This window comes from Crinia signifera, chromosome 11, assembly GCF_055691185.1.
Source record: "Crinia signifera chromosome 11, ASM5569118v1, whole genome shotgun sequence".
Taxonomy (NCBI): domain Eukaryota; kingdom Metazoa; phylum Chordata; class Amphibia; order Anura; family Myobatrachidae; genus Crinia; species Crinia signifera.
In genome coordinates, this window is record NC_139227.1 from 102,950,369 (window position 1) to 102,964,748 (window position 14,380).

Below are 14,380 nucleotides of genomic sequence, written 5' to 3' on the forward strand. Positions count from 1 at the left end.
ACTTGAAACCCACACAGGGGGGTCAGATACATATGACCCACTTGCAATTTCTATTGACCAACAATGATTTGGGCAGAAAATGGGCACAAAAATGGGCATGGGTCCCAGATATCATTTTGAATAAGTAGCTGGTGTCCTGCAAGGGTTAAACAGCGTTGGTCAAAAAATATTACACTGGAAACCCGCACAGGGGGGTCACTTACATAAGACCCACGTGCCATTTCTTTTGACCAACAAGGATTTGGGCAGTAATAGGGCAGTAAAGTGGGCATGGGTCACAGATGTCATTATTTTGAATAAGTAGCTGGTGTCCTGCAAGGGTTAAACAGTGTTGGTCAAAACATATTACACTTGAAACCCACACAGGGGGGTTGCCTACATATGACCCACTTGCAATTTCTTTTGACCAACAATGATTTGGGCAGAAATTGGGCACTAAAGTGGGCATGGGTCCCAGATATCATTTTGAATAAGTAGCTGGTGTTCTGCAAGGGTTAAACAGCGTTGGTCAAAAAATATTACATAGGAAACCCGCACAGGGGGGTCACTTACATATGACCCACTTGCCATTTCTTTTGACCAACAAGGATTTGGGCAGTAATAGGGCAGTAAAGTGGGCATGGGTCACAGATGTCATCATTTTGAATAAGTAGCTGGTGTTCTGCAAGGGTTAAACAGCGTTGGTCAAAAAATATTACACTGGAAACCCGCACAGGGGGGTCACTTACATATGACCCACGTGCCATTTCTTTTGACCAACAAGGATTTGGGCAGTAATAGGGCAGTAAAGTGGGCATGGGTCACAGATGTCATTATTTTGAATAAGTAGCTGGTGTCCTGCAAGGGTTAAACAGTGTTGGTCAAAACATATTACACTTGAAACCCACACAGGGGGGTCAGATACATATGACCCACTTGCAATTTATTTTGACCAACAATGATTTGGGCAGAAAATGGGCACAAAAATGGTCATGGGTCCCAGATATCATTTTGAATAAGTAGCTGGTGTCCTGCAAGGGTTAAACAGCGTTGGTCAAAAAATATTACACTGGAAAACCGCACAGAAGGGTCACGTACATATGACCCACTTGCCATTTCTTTTGACCAACAAGGATTTGGGAAGAAATTGGGCACTAAAATGGACAAGGGTCCCAGAATCATCATTTTGAATAAGTAGCTGGTGTTCTGCAAGGGTTAAACAGCGTTGGTCAAAAAATCTTACACGTGGAATCCACACAGGGGGGTCACTTACATATGACCCACTTGCTTTTTCTTTTGACCAACAAGGATTTGGGCAGTAATAGGGCAGTAAAGTGGGCATGGGTCACAGATGTAATTATTTTGAATAAGTAGCTGGTGTCCTGCAAGGGTTAAACAGTGTTGGTCAAAACATATTACACTTGAAACCCACACAGGGGGGTTGCCTACATATGACCCACTTGCAATTTCTTTTGACCAGCAATGATTTGGACAGAAATTGGGCACTAAAGTGGGCATAGGTCCCAGATGTCATCATTTTGAATAAGTAGCTGGTGTCCTGCAAGGGTTAAACAGCGTTGGTCAAAAAATATTACACTGGAAACCCGCACAGGGGGGTCACTTACATATGACCCATTTGCCATTTCTTTTGACCAACAAGGATTTGGGCAGTAATAGGGCAGTAAAATGGGCATGGGTCCCAGATGTCATCATTTTGAATAAGTAGCTGGTGTCCTGCAAGGGTTAAACAGCATTGGTCAAAAAATATTACACTGGAAACCCGCACAGGGGGGTCACTTACATATGACCCACTTGCCATTTCTTTTGACCAACAAGGATTTGGGCAGAAATAGGGCACTAAAGTGGGCATGGGTCCCAGAATCATCATTTTGAATAAGTAGCTGGTGTTCTGCAAGGGTTAAACAGCGTTGGTCAACAAATATTACACTGGAAACCCGCACAGGAGGGTCACTTACATATGACCCACATGCCATTTCTTTTGACTAACAAGGATTTGGGCAGTAATAGGGCAGTAAAGTGGGCATGGGTCACAGATGTCATTATTTTGAATAAGTAGCTGGTGTCCTGCAAGGGTTAAACAGTGTTGGTCAAAACATATTACACTTGAAACCCACACAGGGGGGTCAGATACATATGACCCACTTGCAATTTCTTTTGACCAACAATGATTTGGGCAGAAAATGGGCACAAAAATGGGCATGGGTCCCAGATATCCTTTTGAATAAGTAGCTGGTGTCCTGCAAGGGTTAAACAGCGTTGGTCAAAAAATATTACACTGGAAACCCGCACAGAAGGGTCACTTACATATGACCCATTTGCCATTTCTTTTGACCAACAAGGATTTGGGCAGAAATTGGGCACTAAAGTGGGCATGGGTCCCAGAATCATCATTTTGAATAAGTAGCTGGTGTTCTGCAAGGGTTAATCAGCGTTGGTCAAAAAATCTTACAGTTGGAATCCACACAGGGGGGTCACTTACATATGACCCACTTGCCATTTCTTTTGACCAACAAGGATTTGGGCAGTAATAGGGCAGTAAAGTGGGCATGGGTCACAGATGTCATTATTTTGAATAAGTAGCTGGGGTCCTGCAAGGGTTAAACAGTGTTGGTCAAAACATATTACACTTGAAACCCACACAGGGGGGTTGCCTACATATGACCCACTTGCAATTTCTTTTGACCAACAATGATTTGGGCAGAAATTGGGCACTAAAGTGGGCATAGGTCCCATATGTCATCATTTTGAATAAGTAGCTGGTGTCCTGCAAGGGTTAAACAGCGTTGGTCAAAAAATATTACACTGGAAACCGGCACAGGGGGGTCACTTACATATGACCCACTTGCCATTTCTTTTGACCAACAAGGATTTGGGCAGTAATAGGGCAGTAAAGTGGGCATGGGTCACAGATGTCATCATTTTGAATAAGTAGCTGGTGTCCTGCAAGGGTTAAACAGCATTGGTCAAAAAATATTACACTGGAAACCCACACAGGGGGGTCACTTACATATGACCCACTTGCCATTTCTTTTGACCAACAAGGATTTGGGCAGAAATAGGGCACTAAAGTGGCCATGGGTCCCAGAATCATCATTTTGAATAAGTAGCTGGTGTTCTGCAAGGGTTAAACAGCGTTGGTCAAAAAATATTACACTGGAAACCCACACAGGGGGGTCACTTACATATGACCCACTTGCCATTTCTTTTGACCAACAAGGATTTGGGCAGTAATAGGGCAGTAAAGTGGGCATGGGTCACAGATGTCATTATTTTGAATAAGTAGCTGGTGTCCTGCAAGGGTTAAACAGTGTTGGTCAAAACATATTACACTTGAAACCCACACAGGGGGGTCAGATACATATGACCCACTTGCAATTTCTTTTGACCAACAATGATTTGGGCAGAAAATGGGCACAAATATGGGCATGGGTTCCATATATCATTTTGAATAAGTAGCTGGTGTCCTGCAAGGGTTAAACAGCGTTGGTCAAAAAATATTACACTGGAAACCCGCACAGAAGGGTCACTTACATATGACCCACTTGCCGTTTCTTTTGACCAACAAGGATTTGGGCAGAAATAGGGCACTAAAGTGTGAATGGGTCCCAGAATCATCATTTTGAATAAGTAGCTGGTGTTCTGCAAGGGTTAAAAAGCGTTGGTCAAAAAATCTTACACTTGGAATCCACACAGGGGGGTCACTTACATATGACCCACTTGCCATTTCTTTTGACCAACAAGGATTTGGGCAGAAATAGGGCACTAAAGTGGCCATGGGTCCCAGAATCATCATTTTGAATAAGTAGCTGATGTCCTGCAAGGGTTAAACAGCGTTGGTCAAAAAATCTTACACTGGAAATCCGCACAGGGGGGTCACTTACATATGACCCACTTGCCATTTCTTTTGACCAACAAGGATTTGGGCAGAAATAGGGCAGTAAAGTGGGCATGGGTCCCAGAATCATGATTTTGAATAAGTAGCTGGTGTTCTGCAAGGGTTAAACAGCGTTGGTCAAAAAATATTACACTGGAAATCCGCACAGGGGGGTCACTTACATATGACCCACTTGCCATTTCTTTTGACCAACAAGGATTTGGGCAGAAATAGGGCAGTAAAGTGGGCATGGGTCCCAGAATCATGATTTTGAATAAGTAGCTGGTGTTCTGCAAGGGTTAAACAGCGTTGGTCAAAAAATATTACACTGGAAATCCGCACAGGGGGGTCACTTACATATGACCCACTTGCCATTTCTTTTGACCAACAAGGATTTGGGCAGTAATAGGGCAGTAAAGTGGGCATGGGTCACAGATGTCATTATTTTGAATAAGTAGCTGGTGTCCTGCAAGGGTTAAACAGTGTTGGTCAAAACATATTACACTTGAAACCCACACAGGGGGGTCACTTACATATGACCCACTTGCCATTTCTTTTGACCAACAAGGATTTGGGCAGAAATAGGGCACTAAAGTGGGCATGGGTCCCAGAATCATCATTTTGAATAAGTAGCTGGTGTTCTGCAAGGGTTAAACAGCGTTGGTCAAAAAATATTACACTGGAAACCCGCACAGGGGGGTCACTTACATATGACCCACGTGCCATTTCTTTTGACCAACAAGGATTTGGGCAGTAATAGGGCAGTAAAGTGGGCATGGGTCACAGATGTCATTATTTTGAATAAGTAGCTGGTGTCCTGCAAGGGTTAAACAGTGTTGGTAAAAACATATTACACTTGAAACCCACACAGGGGGGTCAGATACATATGACCTACTTGCAATTTCTTTTGACCAACAATGATTTGGGCAGAAAATGGGCACAAATATGGGCATGGGTTCCAGATATCATTTTGAATAAGTAGCTGGTGTCCTGCAAGGGTTAAACAGCGTTGGTCAAAAAATATTAAGCTGGAAACCCGCACAGGGGGGTCACTTACATATGACCCACTTGCCATTTCTTTTGACCAACAAGGATTTGGGCAGAAATAGGGCACTAAAGTGGCCATGGGTCCCAGAATCATCATTTTGAATAAGTAGCTGGTGTTCTGCAAGGGTTAAACAGCGTTGGTCAAAAAATATTACACTGGAAACCCACACAGGGGGGTCACTTACATATGACCCACTTGCCATTTCTTTTGACCAACAAGGATTTGGGCAGTAATAGGGCAGTAAAGTGGGCATGGGTCACAGATGTCATTATTTTGAATAAGTAGCTGGTGTCCTGCAAGGGTTAAACAGTGTTGGTCAAAACATATTACACTTGAAACCCACACAGGGGGGTCAGATACATATGACCCACTTGCAATTTCTTTTGACCAACAATGATTTGGGCAGAAAATGGGCACAAATATGGGCATGGATTCCATATATCATTTTGAATAAGTAGCTGGTGTCCTGCAAGGGTTAAACAGCGTTGGTCAAAAAATATTACACTGGAAACCCGCACAGAAGGGTCACTTACATATGACCCACTTGCCATTTCTTTTGACCAACAAGGATTTGGGCAGAAATAGGGCACTAAAGTGTGAATGGGTCCCAGAATCATCATTTTGAATAAGTAGCTGGTGTTCTGCAAGGGTTAAAAAGCGTTGGTCAAAAAATCTTACACTTGGAATCCACACAGGGGGGTCACTTACATATGACCCACTTGCCATTTCTTTTGACCAACAAGGATTTGGGCAGAAATAGGGCAGTAAAGTGGGCATGGGTCCCAGAATCCTCATTTTGAATAAGTAGCTGATGTCCTGCAAGGGTTAAACAGCGTTGGTCAAAAAATCTTACACTGGAAACCCGTACAGGGGGGTCACTTACATATGACCCACTTGCCATTTCTTTTGACCAACAAGGATTTGGGCAGAAATAGGGCAGTAAAGTGGGCATGGGTCCCAGAATCATCATTTTGAATAAGTAGCTGATGTCCTGCAAGGGTTAAACAGCGTTGGTCAAAACATATTACACTTGAAACCCGCACAGGGGGGTCACTTACATATGACCCACTTGCCATTTCTTTTGACCAACAAGGATTTGGGCAGAAATAGGGCACTAAAGTGGGCATGGGTCCCAGAATCATCATTTTGAATAAGTAGCTGGTGTTCTGCAAGGGTTAAACAGCGTTGGTCAAAAAATATTACACTGGAAACCCGCACAGGGGGGTCACTTACATTTGACCCACGTGCCATTTCTTTTGACCAACAAGGATTTGGGCAGTAATAGGGCAGTAAAGTGGGCATGGGTCACAGATGTCATTATTTTGAATAAGTAGCTGGTGTCCTGCAAGGGTTAAACAGTGTTGGTCAAAACATATTACACTTGAAACCCACACAGGGGGGTCAGATACATATGACCTACTTGCAATTTCTTTTGACCAACAATGATTTGGGCAGAAAATGGGCACAAATATGGGCATGGGTTCCAGATATCATTTTGAATAAGTAGCTGGTGTCCTGCAAGGGTTAAACAGCGTTGGTCAAAAAATATTAAGCTGGAAACCCGCACAGGGGGGTCACTTACATATGACCCACTTGCCATTTCTTTTGACCAACAAGGATTTGGGCAGAAATAGGGCACTAAAGTGGCCATGGGTCCCAGAATCATCATTTTGAATAAGTAGCTGGTGTTCTGCAAGGGTTAAACAGCGTTGGTCAAAAAATATTACACTGGAAACCCACACAGGGGGGTCACTTACATATGACCCACTTGCCATTTCTTTTGACCAACAAGGATTTGGGCAGTAATAGGGCAGTAAAGTGGGCATGGGTCACAGATGTCATTATTTTGAATAAGTAGCTGGTGTCCTGCAAGGGTTAAACAGTGTTGGTCAAAACATATTACACTTGAAACCCACACAGGGGGGTCAGATACATATGACCTACTTGCAATTTCTTTGGACCAACAATGATTTGGGCAGAAAATGGGCACAAATATGGGCATGGGTTCCAGATATCATTTTGAATAAGTAGCTGGTGTCCTGCAAGGGTTAAACAGCGTTGGTCAAAAAATATTAAGCTGGAAACCCGCACAGGGGGGTCACTTACATATGACCCACTTGCCATTTCTTTTGACCAACAAGGATTTGGGCAGTAATAGGGCAGTAAATTGGGCATGGGTCCCAGAATCATCATTTTGAATAAGTAGCTGGTGTTCTGCAAGGGTTAAACAGCGTTGGTCAAAAAATATTACACTTAAAACCCGCACAGGGGGGTCACTTACATGTGACCCACTTGCCATTACTTTTGACCAACAAGGATTTGGGCAGTAATAGGGCAGTAAAGTGGGCATGGGTCACAGATGTCATTATTTTGAATAAGTAGCTGGTGTCCTGCAAGGGTTAAACAGCGTTGGTCAAAAAATATTAAGCTGGAAACCCGCACAGGGGGGTCACTTACATATGACCCACTTGCCATTTCTTTTGACCAACAAGGATTTGGGCAGTAATAGGGCAGTAAATTGGGCATGGGTCCCAGAATCATCATTTTGAATAAGTAGCTGGTGTTCTGCAAGGGTTAAACAGCGTTGGTCAAAAAATATTACACTGGAAACCCGCACAGGGGGGTCACTTACATATGACCCACTTGCAATTTCTTTTGACCAACAATGATTTGGGCAGACAATGGGCACAAATATGGGCATGGGTTCCAGATATCATTTTGAATAAGTAGCTGGTGTCCTGCAAGGGTTAAACAGCGTTGGTCAAAAAATATTAAGCTGGAAACCCGCACAGGGGGGTCACTTACATATGACCCACTTGCCATTTCTTTTGACCAACAAGGATTTGGGCAGAAATTGGGCACTAAAGTGGGCATGGGTCCCAGAATCATCATTTTGAATAAGTAGCTGGTGTTCTGCAAGGGTTAAACAGCGTTGGTCAAAAAATCTTACACTTGGAATCCACACAGGGGGGTCACTTACATATGACCCACTTGCCATTTTTTTTGACCAACAAGGATTTGGGCAGTAATAGGGCAGTAAAGTGGGCATGGGTCACAGATGTCATTATTTTGAATAAGTAGCTGGTGTCCTGCAAGGGTTAAACAGCGTTGGTCAAAAAATATTACACTAAAAACCCGCACAGGGGGGTCACTTACATATGACCCACTTGCCATTTCTTTTGACCAACAAGGATTTGGGCAGTAATAGGGCAGTAAAGTGGGCATAGGTCCCAGATTTCATCATTTTGAATAAGTAGTTGGTGTCGTGCAAGGGTTAAACAGCATTGTTCAAACAGTATGACACTTGAAATCTGCACAGGGGTGTCAGGTACATACTGTATGACCCACTTGCAATTTATTTTGACCAACAAGGATTTGGGTAGAAATTTGGCATAAAACTGGGCATAGGTCCCAGATGTCACTATTTTGAATAAGTAGCTGGTGTCCTGCAAGGGTTAAACAGTGTTGGTCCAAACATATTACACTTGAAACCCACACAGGGGGGTCACTTACATATGACCCACTTGCAATTTATTTTGACCAACAAGGATTTGGGCAGAAATAGGGCACTAAAATGGGCATGGGTCCCAGATGTCATCATTTTGAATAAGTAGCTGGTGTCCTGCAAGGGTTAAACAGCATTGGTCAACAAATATTACACTGGAAACCCACACAGGGGGGTCAGTCGTTAACAGGTGGGTCATATGTAAGTGACCCCCAGTGTCAGTTTGAAGTGTAATATTTTTTGTCCCTTGCAGGTAACCAGCTACTTATTCAAAATAATGAAATCTGGGACCCATGCCCACTCTAGTGCCCATTTTCTGCCCAAATCATTGTTGGTCAAAAGAAATTGCAAGTGGGTCATATGTAGGCAACCCCCCTGTGTGGGTTTCAAGTGTAATATGTTTTGACCAACACTGTTTAACCCTTGCAGGACACCAGCTACGTATTCAAAATAATGACATCTGTGACCCATGCCCACTTTACTGCCCTATTACTGCCCAAATCCTTGTTGGTCAAAAGAAATGGCAAGTGGGTCATATGTAAGTGACCCTTCTGTGTGGGTTTCCAGTGTAATATTTTTTGACCAACGCTGTTTAACCCTTGCCGGACACCAGCTACTTATTGAAAATGATATATGGGACCCATGCCCATTTTTGTGCCCATTTTCTGCCCAAATCATTGTTGGTCAAAAGAAATTGCAAGTGGGTCATATGTATCTGACCCCCCTGTGTGGGTTTCTAGTGTAATATGTTTTGACCAACACTGTTTAACCCTTGCAGGACACCAGCTACTTATTCAAAATAGTGACATCTGGGACCTATGCCCAGTTTTATGCCAAATTTCTACCCAAATCCTTGTTGGTCAAAATAAATTGCAAGTGGGTCATATGTACCTGACACCCCTGTGCAGATTTCAAGTGTCATACTGTTTGAACAATGCTGTTTAACCCTTGCACGACACCAGCTACTTATTCAAAATGATGAAATCTGGGACCCATGCCCACTTTACTGCCCTATTACTGCCCAAATCCTTGTTGGTCAAAAGAAATGGCAAGTGGGTCATATGTAAGTGACCCCCCTGTGCGGGTTTCCAGTGTATTATTTTTTGACCAACGCTGTTTAACCCTTGCAGGACACCAGCTACTTATTCAAAATAATGACATCTGTGACCCATGCCCACTTTACTGCCCTATTACTGCCCAAATCCTTGTTGGTCAAAAGAAATGGCAAGTGGGTCATATGTAAGTGACCCCCCTGTGTGGATTCCAAGTGTAAGAATTTTTGACCAATGCTTTTTAACCCTTGCAGAACACCAGCTACTTATTCAAAATGATGATTCTGGGACCCATTCCCACTTTCCTGCCCTATTACTGCCTAAATCCTTGTTGGTCAAAAGAAATGGCAAGTGGGTCATATGTAAGTGACCCCCCTGTGCGGGTTTCCAGTTTAATATTTTTTGACCAAAGCTGTTTAACCCTTGCAGGACACCAGCTACTTATTCAAAATGATGACATCTGGGACCTATGCCCACTTTACTGCCCTATTTCTGCCCAAATCCTTGTTGGTCAAAAGAAATGGCAAGTGGGTCATATGTAAGTGACCCCCCTGTGCGGGTTTCCAGTGTAAGATTTTTTGACCAACGCTGTTTAACCCTTGCAGAACACCAGCTACTTATTCAAAATGATGATTCTGGGACCCATGCCCACTTTAGTGCCCAATTTCTGCCCAAATCCTTGTTGGTCAAAATAAATTGCTAGTGGGTCATATGTACGTGACCCCCCTGTGTTGATTTCTGCAGTCAAATTTGTGGTCCATGATTCATTAACCCTTATAAAAGTGATTGTTCTGAATAAGAAGCTGGAGCTCGAATAAGAAGCTGGAGCTCGAATAAGAAGCTGACCGAATAAGAAGCCAACTTCAGCCTCGTATTATAAAGGCAAAGGACAGATCTCGCGATAAGAGCTATACTTTGCGTTGTGGCCGGCGATGTGCAGCGGGTCCCCCCTCCCTCCCTGGACCCTTACCCGGCTCTGCTTCCTCCTCCCTGCACTCGGAAGAGGTGCAGGGAGGAGGAGATCACTGGTCAGCACAGCAGGAGGCTCTGCACATGCGCAGATAGACTCCCGGGTCACAGACACAGAAGTCCAGCACCGGCGCCGCCGCATCGCAAGGGACAGCTCTTATCGCAAGGGACAGCTCTTATCACAAGAGCTGTCCCTTGCGTTAATGATCACATATGTTAGAGCAGTGGTAGCCAACCCTAGCCCTTGAGAGCTACCAACAGTGCACATTTTCCAGACAACCTAGCTGCTGCACAGCTGCACTCATTACTGACTGACACATTTTAAAAGATCCACAGATGGAGCTAATTAGCTCACTTGTGATTCTGTGAGGAGACCTGCAAAACATGCACTGTTGGTAGCTCTCGAGGACTAGGGTTGGCTACCCCGGTGTTAGAGCATATGCGATCATTAAGAATTCGGTGGCTGGCGAAGGGGGGCGATAGAGGGCTGCAGGTGTTAGAACATCCCGCCCCTAGTGAGCAGCTCTCCAGTGACAGTATCACTGTATAATTAATGTGCCCAAGGGTTCCAAGGCCGCATATTTGTAAAGTGGAGGATTATCAACTGCTCATGCTTCTTGGCCGCCATGCACGTGCACGACTCTGTCCTGCGATGATAGCCTTCTCCTTTTTTTAATATCTGGCCATTCTCAGGGTGATTTACAGGAAGCCAGTGTCTGGGGTGTTTAGTGGACATTTTCTGGTGGGGCCAAAAAAACACAGGCGTGCTAGAAAAAAACAGAGGCGTGCCTAGGGAAACCGCAGGTGTATCTAAGCGTCTTATGGGAGGGTGTGTGACGTCAGCTGCGGCCTTGATCAGGCTGATATCATGTAACTCCAGGGCTAGTCAGAGCCTGCGATCAGTGGTGACCCATTGGGAAATCATTTAATGGTGCGCAGCTTACGAAAGGTTTTGGAAATATTCACATGGCTGCGATGTCTTTGAAAACTGTACACATCTATTCCATACCCTCCAACATGACCCATTCCATTAGGTAAAAAAATGCTCTGTTTCTGGACTTCTCTGCCAGTGGCAGTTGCAGATGTGAGGCTGCAGCACAGTCCAATGTTCAAAAAGGGGAGCCACACCTACTGCCACCCCAAACATCACTGTCCTGGACTCACTGACTGTTGATATGACCCCCCTCTTTGAATTTTGGACTGAGCTGGAGCCCCACCTGTGTAACTGCCACTCGTAAGGAAGTCCAGGAACAGACAATTTTGTACCTAATGGAATGGGTCATGTTGGAGGGTAGGAGAGCACATTTATACCGCTTTCAGACCGCACCCTAAACCCAGGTTATTGCTGTGTCCTTGCGGCCCCAACACGGGTCGAGGTGCGGTCTGAAAGGGCCCCCTCGGGTCGAGCGACACGGGAGTTCAACCCTGCTAATGACCAGGGTTGAACATGGCTCTGACCCGTGTCAAGTGCAGTGTGAACGGATAGCCTGGTTTGAGCCTGTTTGTGTGACCTCCGGTACAAGTGTAAACCCACTGGAGATGTTATTGAACTTTGCACCTTCCAGCACGCCAGAGCCTTCCTGCAGCCCTTGGGACTCCCAGCAGTCCCCTCCGCAGTTGGAAGATGGAAGTAAGATTACTGGAATTGTGGCGTCTCCCGGACAGGTGAATATTTTTTTTCATGCGCCACTGGGATTTCAGGTCTTAAAACCCTGCGACCATTTATTTTTTCAAATTGGATACTGTGAGTATTAGGAGGGGACATACCCATAGTAATCAAAACTGGGCACGAGGTCAGTGAACTTTTCAACTTCACGCAAAATTGTACACATTCCATAGTGTTGCATTATATGTGTAAGAGCATTCTTCATGTGTAACATAGGGCCTTATTCTGGTTGGTGCGGTCCGTTCCGAATTCCTTCGGACGGCGATTTTTAACTACCTGCGCATGCGCAAGCAACGCAATGCGCATGTGCAACGCAGTGTCTTCGCACTCGTTCTCAGCAATACCGTCTACAAATGTCCACCAAACTCCCTCGGGAAATATGGGCATAATATGGGCATCATGTGGGCATACCCAAGGGTGCGGTTTCAAAGTGGGCAAAACTGGGCATAAAACTGGGCGTACACGTGGGAGTGCACAAACATTGGTAGGCGTGCATTCAGACCGGACACCGAGTGGAAGCAAACCAACATGGCAGAAATCTTCGTTGTCAATAAGCAGCTTTCACTTCTCGGAAGGCAATGGTTCATGCGCTAGGCATTCGGATCGCCCAATTAGTATGCCCGCACCTTAAACACTCGCAGCTGAGCACAATCCAATCCACTCCTCTAGTCATTAGTGATTAATTAAACTCTTTTCACAGGTTCAACTGTAGGTATTTGACATTTATTATGTGTAAATCACAATTTGACCTTTTAGAATGATTGGAACGATGGGGGGTAGGTGTGTATTAAAGTGTCCCAAAATGGGATCACTTCAAGACGCACTTCCCGGCGCTTGGCAGTGTCAGAAAAATTCTGTTTTTTTATATTTTGTATATACAGATTTGTACAGCTGCAGCATACACTTCTGTGGGCCTGTCACGACTCACACAAAAATAAATTGGGGGGGAGGGGTTTTTTTAAGTGAATTGCGCTGCTGATTTGACAAATATATAATCAATTGAATACACTGATTGGCTGAAAAGATGAATGAATGTTGGACACACTGTTTGTATTCTTATTTTTTAATTTTATATAGTATAATAGAAAATTAGCAATACATATACATTTAATGAAGATAAAACAAGTTTATATAAAAATAAAAATGAAAATAAAAAGACTATTCTCAATTAGACTAATGAGTTGGGATCCCAGTAAATATGTAACAATACTAATAGATTAATAGCAGCAGACTTTCAACGATGTGGTTTGTTTCACTACAGTCAATTGTAGAGGTATCACTTTTATAATAAAAGAGTGAGAAAAGATATCCAGGTCATATAAGGTCTAGTTTTATATAAAGTGAGGTCGATGATATCAATTTGTAAACATTGAAGTGCAGTCACAGATATATATTATGCTCACCCTTTGCAGTAACACTTGTTTCGTGCCAATTTGTGTAGGGGAGAGGGATGGAAGTTCTCCAGCAATCGATTACCAGGTATTTAAGGAGGATGGTGTCTCCATTAGCTGATATTCCTGGTGCTCCTCTCGGCAATAAGCCGGTGTAGCCTGCCAATGGTCCGGTACGGGTTGCCCGCACTGACCACGGTGGTAAAGGAGTGATTTGAGATGCTTCTAATGTCAGGTGCTCCGTTTGGTGTAGGAGCCCGGCTCCCCTGATGTAGTGTGGGGAGCGGCTGATGAGGACAGCTGATGGCCGGCAGCAAGGGGGAACGCTGCACTTCAGCTGTTTAATGGATCGGGCAATCAGCGGTGAGCCGGCAAATAGGTCTGTGCTGCAGTAGATTCTGGTCGGCGTGGAGCGGCAGAATAGCCGGCTCTCCTGATGTGGCGTGGGGAGCGGCTGATGAGAACAGCTGATGGCCAGCAGCAAGGGGGGACGCTGCACTTCAGTTGTTTGATGGATCGGGCAGTCAGCGGTGAGCCGGCAAATAGGTCTGTGCTGCAGTAGGTTCAGGTCGGCGTGGAGCGGCAGAATAGCCGGCAGCGTGAGATGGGCTGCGCTTCTCCTATGAGACAAACTGAAAGTCTGCTTGCGTGGATCTCCAAGTCAGGTAAGTTGTGACGTCAACGCGTTTCGTCCCCTTTGGTCAGGTGGGAACTTTTTCAAGACGGAGAATGATTGCATTTGCCTTGCTATTAAATAATAGTATGCATACATAAAACACAGGTAAAGGGGCAACAATGAAGTTTTACAATTTAACATGATGTAAGGGTTAATCTAAAGTGCTAGTAATGTGTTTAAGTGTCATTTAGGAAGTAAT

General features: G+C 44.4%; 1 protein-coding gene across 1 annotated transcript in view; it reads right to left on the minus strand.

Moving 5' to 3' along the window:
• The window catches only part of HTATIP2 (HIV-1 Tat interactive protein 2), a 33,068-nt gene extending 22,601 nt beyond the window's left edge, over positions 1-10,467 (minus strand). The window contains exon 1 of the mRNA XM_083164051.1: positions 10,450-10,467. The gene's annotated coding sequence lies outside the window, so the exon portion shown is untranslated. The remainder of the gene's footprint in view (positions 1-10,449) is intronic.
• Positions 10,468-14,380: the final 3,913 nt, after the last annotated feature.